Here is a 9,009-nt window from a genome sequence, read left to right on the forward strand (position 1 = left end):
AGACTGTTGGTCATTACGTAACCCTCGTCCCTTTGACGACGTTACAACACGCTGTCTTATCAACGGCCATAACGGTTATGTTCCACAAGACCAAGGATGGGAAGTAGTCCTAGTAAAACTAGAATGCATGACTTGTTTCTGGACGTATGAATTACGTGTCTTTATTGCCTTTGCTGAACGACTTGTGTACTAGCTAGAATTATCTTCACAACTATCTTGTATCAAAGTTATTGTGTGCTATATTTCATGCTTTATGTAAAATAAGCGGTATTGTAAGTTTGTAAAATATTGTATAAAAGTTTGAACGCGAAATATTATTACAATCAGTTTTTCATATAGAATTGTAGTAGTTGAATTGTATATTAGCTACTAAGTATGAACTTAACGGGTAGGTACTACCCGAATTTAAACTTATAAAACGCTAATATGAAGAAAAAGCTTTTATAAATGAGTTATGCTACGAAATACTATTAACTACTCTTAATATTCTGTATGATTAACTTGTTCCATTTGACTATTTTGAAGGAAATGGCACCGACTACTCGACACACCGTGAATATGAATGAAGAGGAATTTCGTACTTTTCTAGCTTCAAACATAGCTGCAGTACAGGCTGCGCTACCTACCAACAATAACCTTGGATCTGGCAGTACAGGAAATCGTGTAGGATGCACCTACAAAGAATTCACTGCCTGCAAACCTTTGGAATTTGATGGAACCGAAGGACCGATCGGATTGAAACGGTGGACCGAGAAGGTCGAATCGGTGTTTGCCATAAGTAAGTGTACTGAAGAGGACAAAGTGAAGTACGCTACGCATACCTTCACAGGTTCTGCGTTAACATGGTGGAATACCTATCTAGAGCAAGTGGGACAAGATGATGCGTACGCACTACCGTGGTCAGCATTCAAGCACTTGATGAACGAGAAGTACCGTCCCAGAACCGAGGTCAATAAGCTCAAGACAGAACTTAGAGGGTTACGAACCCAAGGATTTGATATTACCACGTACGAAAGATGATTCATAAAATTGTGCCTATTGTGTCCGGGAGCATTCGAAGATGAGGAAGAGAAGATCGACGCGTTTGTGAAAGGATTACCGGAAAGAATCCAAGAAGATATAAGTTCACACGAGCTCGCCTCCATACAACAGGCATGTAGAATGGCTCACAAACTAGTGAACCAGATTGAAGAAAGAATTAAAGAACAGACTGCTGAAGAGGCCAATGTGAAGCAAGTCAAAAGAAAGTGGGAGGAAAACGGTGATAAGAATCACCAATACAACAACAACAGCAATTACAACAATAATCGCAACAATTATCCAAACAATCGCAACATCAATAGCAACTACAACAAACGGCCCAACAACAACAACAACAACAACAACAACAGCAACTACAACAATCATCCCAACAACAATAATAACCGCAACAACAACAACAATCAGAAGCAGCTATGCCAAAGGTGTGAAAAGTATCACTCGGGGTTCTGCACCAAATTTTGCAACAAGTGTAAAAGAAATGGTCATAGCGCGGCGAAGTGTGAGGTCTACGGACCAGGGGTTAATAGAACGAAAGGAACAAATGGTGTCGGAACGAGTAATGGCGGAGCAAGTAGTGTCGGAGTAAGTTATGCCAATGTAGTTTGTTATAAATGTGGAAAACCGGGCCACATTATTAGAAATTGCCCGAACCAGGAGAAAACGAATGGACAAGGCCGCGGAAGAGTTTTCAATATTAATGCGGCAGAGGCACAGGAAGACCCGGAGCTTGTTACGGGTACGTTTCTTATTGACAATAAATCTGCTTACGTTTTATTTGATTCGGGTGCGGATAGAAGCTATATGAGTAGAGATTTTTGTGCTAAATTAAGTTGTCCATTGACGCCTTTGGATAGTAAATTTTTACTCGAATTAGCAAATGGTAAATTAATTTCAGCAGATAATATATGTCGGAATCGAGAAATTAAACTGGTTAGCGAAACATTTAAGATTGATTTGATACCAGTAGAGTTAGGGAGTTTTGATGTGATAATCGGTATGGACTGGTTGAAAGAAGTGAAAGCAGAGATCGTTTGTTACAAAAATGCAATTCGCATTATACGAGAAAAAGGAAAACCCTTAATGGTGTACGGAGAAAAGGGCAACACGAAGCTACATATTATTAGTAATTTGAAGGCACAAAAAATAATAAGAAAAGGTTGCTATGCTGGTCTAGCACACGTCGAGAAAGTACAAACTGAAGAAAAGAGCATCAATGATGTTCCCATTGCAAAAGAATTTCCCGATGTATTTCCGAAAGAATTACCGGGATTACCCCCACAGCGATCCGTTGAATTTCAAATAGATCTTGTACCAGGAGCTGCACCAATAGCTCGTGCTCCTTACAGACTCGCACCCAGCGAGATGAAAGAACTGCAAAGCCAATTACAAGAACTTTTAGAGCGTGTTTTCATTCGACCAAGCACATCACCGTGGGGAGCTCCTGTTTTGTTTGTCAAGAAGAAAGATGGTACATTCAGGTTGTGTATCGACTACCGAGAGTTGAACAAACTTACCATCAAGAACCGCTAACCACTACCGAGAATCGACGACTTATTTGATCAACTACAAGGCTCGTATGTTTATTCAAAGATTGACTTACGTTCCGGGTATCATCAAATGCGGGTGAAAGAAGATGATATTCCAAAGACTGCTTTCAAAACACGTTACGGTCATTACGAGTTTATGGTCATGCCGTTTGGTTTAACTAATGCACCAGCTGTGTTCATGGACCTTATGAACCGAGTGTGTGGACCATACCTTGACAAGTTTGTCATTGTTTTCATTGATGACATACTTATTTACTCAAAGAATGACCAAGAACACGGTGAACATTTGAGAAAGGTGTTAGAAGTATTGAGGAAGGAAGAATTATACGCTAAGTTTTCAAAGTGTGCATTTTGGTTGGAAGAAGTTCAATTCCTCGGTCACATAGTGAACAAAGAAGGTATTAAGGTGGATCCGGCAAAGATAGAAACTGTTGAAAAGTGGGAAACCCCGAAAACTCCGAAACACATACGCCAGTTTTTAGGACTAGCTGGTTACTACAGAAGGTTCATCCAAGACTTTTCCAGAATAGCAAAACCCTTGACTGCATTAACGCATAAAGGGAAGAAATTTGAATGGAATGATGAACAAGAGAAAGCGTTTCAGTTATTGAAGAAAAAGCTAACTACGGCACCTATATTGTCATTGCCTGAAGGGAATGATGATTTTGTGATTTATTGTGACGCATCAAAGCAAGGTCTCGGTTGTGTATTAATGAAACGAACGAAGGTGATTGCTTATGCGTCTAGACAATTGAAGATTCACGAACAAAATTATACGACGCATGATTTGGAATTAGGCGCGGTTGTTTTTGCATTAAAGACTAGGAGGCACTACTTATATGGGGTCAAAAGTATTATATATACCGACCACAAAAGTCTTCAACACATATTTAATCAGAAACAACTGAATATGAGGCAGTGTAGGTGGATTGAATTATTGAATGATTACGACTTTGAGATTCGTTACCACCCGGGGAAGGCAAATGTGGTAGCCGATGCCTTGAGCAGGAAGGACAGAGAACCCATTCGAGTAAAATCTATGAATATAATGATTATAATAACCTTACTACTCAAATAAAGGAGGCGCAACAAGGAGTTTTAAAAGAGAGAAATTTAAAGGATGAAATACCCAAAGGATCGAAGAAACATCTTAATATTCGGGAAGACGGAACCCGGTATAGGGCTGAAAGGATTTGGGTACCAAAATTTGGAGATATGAGAGAAATGGTACTTAGAGAAGCTCATAAAACTAGATACTCAATACATCCTGGAACGGGGAAGATGTACAAGGATCTCAGGAAATATTTTTGGTGGCCGTGTATGAAAGCCGATGTTGCTAAATACGTAGGATAATGTTTGACGTGTTCTAAGGTCAAAGCTGAGCATCCGAAACCATCAGGTCTACTTCAACAACCCGAAATCCCGGAATGGAAATGGGAAAACATTACCATGGATTTCATCACTAAATTGTTAAGGACTGCAAGTGGTTTTGATACTATTTGGGTAATAGTTGATCGTCTCACCAAATCAGCACATTTCCTGCCAATAAGAGAAGATGACAAGATGGAGAAGTTAGCACGACTGTATTTGAAGGAAGTCGTCTCCAGACATGGAATACCAATCTCTATTATCTCTGATAGGGATGGCAGATTTATTTCAAGATTCTGGCAGACATTACAGCAAGCATTAGGAACTCGTCTAGACATGAGTACTGCCTATCATCCACAAACTGATGGGCAGAGCGAAAGGACGATACAAACGCTTGAAGACATGCTACAAGCATGTGTTATTGATTTCAGAAACAGTTGTGATCGACATCTACCATTAGCAGAATTTTCCTACAACAACACCTACCATTCAAGCATTGAGATGGCGCCGTTTAAAGCACTTTATGGTAGAAAGTGCAGGTCTCCGATTTGTTGGATTGAAGTGGGGGATAGACATATTACGGGTTCGGAGATTATACAAGAAACTACCGAGAAGATCATCCAAATTCAACAACGGTTGAAAACTGCCCAAAGTCGACAAAAGAGCTACGCTGACATTAAAAGAAAAGATATAGAATTTGAAATTGGAGAGATGGTCATGCTTAAAGTTGCACCTTGGAAAGGCGTTGTTCGATTTGGTAAACGAGAGAAATTAAATCCAAGGTATATTAGACCATTCAAGATTATTGATCGTGTCGGACCAGTAGCTTACCGACTTGAGTTACCTAAACAACTCACGGCTGTACATAACACTTTCCACGTCTCGAATTTGAAGAAATGTTTTGCTAAAGAAGATCTCACTATTCCGTTAGATGAAATCCAAATCAACGAAAAACTCCAATTCATCGAAGAACCCGTCGAAATAATGGATCGTGAGGTTAAAAGACTTAAGCAAAACAAGATACCAATTGTTAAGGTTCGATGGAATGCTCGTAGAGGACCCGAGTTCACCTGGGAGCGTGAAGATCAGATGAAGAAGAAATACCCGCATCTATTTCCAGAAGATTCGTCAACACCTTCAACAGCTTAAAATTTCGGGACGAAATTTATTTAACGGGTAGGTACTATAGTGACCCGAACTTTTCCATGTTTATATATATTAATTGAGATTGATATTTACATTATTAAATGTTTCCAACATGTTAAGCAATCAAACTTGTTAAGACTTGATTAATTGAAATATGTTTCATATAGACAATTGACCACCCAAGTTGACCGGTGATTCACGAACGTTAAAACTTGTAAAAACGACATGACGATATATATATAGATATACATATGGTTAACATGAGATTATGATAAGTAAGTATCTCCATAAGTATATTAACAATGAGTTATATACATATAAACAAGACTACTAACTTAAGGATTTCGAAACGAGACATATATGTAACGATTATCGTTGTAACGACATTTAAATGTATATATATCATATTAAGATATATTAATATATCATAATATCATGATAATATAATAATTTAGCATCTCATTAGATATAATAAACAATGGGTTAACAACATTAATTGAGATCGTTAACTTAAAGGTTTCAAAACAACACTTACATGTAACGACTAACGATGACTTAACGACTCAGTTAAAATGTATATACATGTAGTGTATTTAGATGTATTAAAATACTTTTGGAAGTCTTCAAGACATATATCAAAACACTCATACTTAACGAAAATGGTTACAGTTACTTTTCCATTCTTTTCTTTCATCAAGAATTCTAGTGGTATTCTTACCCATATTATACACAGCTTCAAAACGTACTTACTATGAGTATATACCAATAGGAACTAGCATGGGATTCCACTCTTGATTATGTCATGTATGACTAATCAATTTTAACTTCTAACATGAGCTAGTCAACTAACTAGAACTCCTTTTAACCCCACTCACCACTCACCAATTACCACTCATCATTCACTCCATTTCACTTCCAATTCCCTTTCTAATTCTCTCTCAACACACACACTATTATGAACGTATTTTTCCAGTAGTTAATCATCATCTTCATCAAAAATCACTTCAAGAATCAAGCTATAATCATCATAGGAAGAACACTTCAAAAATCCCTTCAAGTTTACTAATTTACTTCCAAGCTTTCTAATCCATTCCAAGTAATCATCTAAGATCAAGAAACCTTTTTATATACAGTAGGTTATCTTTCTTATTCAAGGTAATATTCATATTCAAACTTTGATTCAATTTCTATAACTATAAACTATCTTAATTCGAGTAAAAATCTTACTTGAACTTGTTTTTGTGTCATGATCCTACTTCAAGAACTTTCAAGCCATCCAAGATCCTTTGAAGCTAGATCATTTCTTGTCACTTCCAGTAGGTTTACCTACTAAACTTGAGGTAGTAATGATGTTCATAATGAAGGTTCTTCGTATGCCCGAGAGACATATTAAATTAATGTGGCTAATGTGTTATGATCCAAGTCGGGTCATACCCAATAACAAGCTTACCGACACCTTATATGTATTTAATCTTAGCGATTGGATCGTTGATTAAATACGCGACACTTGAACTTTAAGAAAATGGCTTTCTTAAATTATTACTTGATGTATATTTATATGAATCATGGAATAATTTATATGATATGGATTTAATTATTTATAGGTTAAATAATTAATTAATTATGTTACATTTTATAAAATAGGTTTTATAAATGATGTAAACATAATAAATAAAATGGAAGTTTTATAAAATGTATTTTATAAATTAAGTTTTATAAAATGTAATTTTATAAAATAAATCCATTTTATTTAATATTAGTAGTGGCCTTGGAGTTGTGCATACACATGCTAGAGATGCCATTCCTTTGGTCATGCTTTTCCATATATCCATATACATGTTCCTTGACTTCTAGGAACAACATACATGCAATATACTTCAAAAAAAACTGCACCAAACTCCTCCCAACTGCTGCTGTCCAGCAGTGACTTTTAGGGAAGAAAAGAGGGTTCAAAGTTTGGTTTTTGCAAGTATAATTGAAGTGTTTATAAATCCTAACTAAGGCTAGGTGTTGGTGCATAAGTTTGGGGTATAACTACTTGAGGTTTCATCCATTTGAAGCTCTATTCTTCATCATCATCTTCATCATCAACTACATAGCTTGGAGAAGGTATAATCTCTTATCTATCTTGTAGTTTGTAAGTATGTTTCACAACTTGATCCTAATTGGGATTTAACTTTAATTGGTTAAAGTTTAACAAGTCTAAAATTGGTAATTAACATGCTTCCGCTTTCTTAATACTTAAAATGGTTTAAGTATATTATGAACTTGTTAAATCCCAACAATGGTATCTAGAGCCGAAGTTGATGGAATATGCTTCGAGATGATTTATTAAACCCACTATAATTTTGCATTCTATGAACATGCATGAAGTAGAATGTAAAATTTTCGGTTTTGGGTGGTTTGTCATTTTGGCCAAAATCACTTGTGATTCTGCATTCTGTATTGTCAATCACTTGTGATTCTGTACTGCCGATCACTTGTGATTCTGTACTGCCGATCACTTGTGATTCTGTACTACCAATCACTTGTGATTCTGTACTGCCGATCACTTGTGATTCTGTACTGCCAATCACTTGTGATTCTGTATTGCCTATCTCTTATGTAGTTAAAGTTCACAATCTAAGCCTTGACCTTGTGTTTGGTTGCATGCATGGTTGATTGATATTTATTCAATTGGTTTGTAATAATATTGATTCATTTGGCATGTAATAATTCATTTGGTTATGTAATTTATTTTATATTTGGTATGTAAAATAGATTAGGTTGTAATTTCATTTTTTAGACAAAATGTATTAGGATATATTTTGTAAAATGATGAAGACTTGAAGAACACATGAAGAAGCATTTGGATGCAAGGTTAAGTGGGAGATTTGAAATCTCCTACTTTGTGTTATAACCCCTTATCCGGTGGCATTTGTTTTCGGCTAAACAAATGTCTACCAAAATGGCTTGATTGTGAACATATTTGTTTTGCATGCATGGTTGTTTATTGTATGATTGTGGATTGTATGGTTGTATGCTACAAGTTAATCACACAAGTTAACAACAAGCAAAACGACAATTTAATTGGTTAAATTAAAAATGGCTAAAAGGACATTAATAAACGGTTATTAAGAACATGATTAGGATCATATATATAAAATGGTTTATAGACATGAAAATGGATTTCAAATGAACCATGCACTAAATGCATGTTGGTGTATGGCATAAAAGTTTTCTCAAACTAGAATTAATGAAAACTTAAAATCCCTTATTATCGAGGCAAACAAGTTAAACGCCATCCTTTTGTGCAACGCTTAAAAATATTAGGGAACTCACAATGGGATAAAGGTCACCTAACCGTTATGAGCAAACTAATATGATTAAGGTAAATTTTGCACACTTGTGGGATAAACGTCACCTAACCACTTGTATGTTAAGTTTACATGTCTAAACAAGTAGGACGACTTGATTTGGAAATCATGAACTTAGGGACACCGAAGCATGATGAACAAATATTCGTTGATGGGATAATATGTCATGCAAAAGGATTGCATGATCCCATAACTTAGAAGTTGCAAAAGGATTGCAATTGTCATATAATGACTACCTAGCTAAATCAAATGACGGGATAAAGGTCACCTAACCGAAATTTGGTTTACCGTTGGATTCTAAAATTTAATATATATATATCAATTGGATTTAAAGGGTATTGATTGTTAAATTTAAAATCGATACTTAAATGAACTTTGTTAAATTTTGTAGATGGCCGCCAATAACAACAACATGCAAAACGCACCTATTAACTTGAACAACCTATCATTAAGGTCTCTCCTCGAGAAAGACAAACTCAACCATACGAACTTTATGGATTGGTTCCGCAATCTTAGGATTGTCCTCAAACTTGAGGATAAGGCGTATGTGT

Source organism: Rutidosis leptorrhynchoides, chromosome 7 (genome assembly GCF_046630445.1).
Source record: "Rutidosis leptorrhynchoides isolate AG116_Rl617_1_P2 chromosome 7, CSIRO_AGI_Rlap_v1, whole genome shotgun sequence".
In the NCBI taxonomy this organism is placed as follows: domain Eukaryota; kingdom Viridiplantae; phylum Streptophyta; class Magnoliopsida; order Asterales; family Asteraceae; genus Rutidosis; species Rutidosis leptorrhynchoides.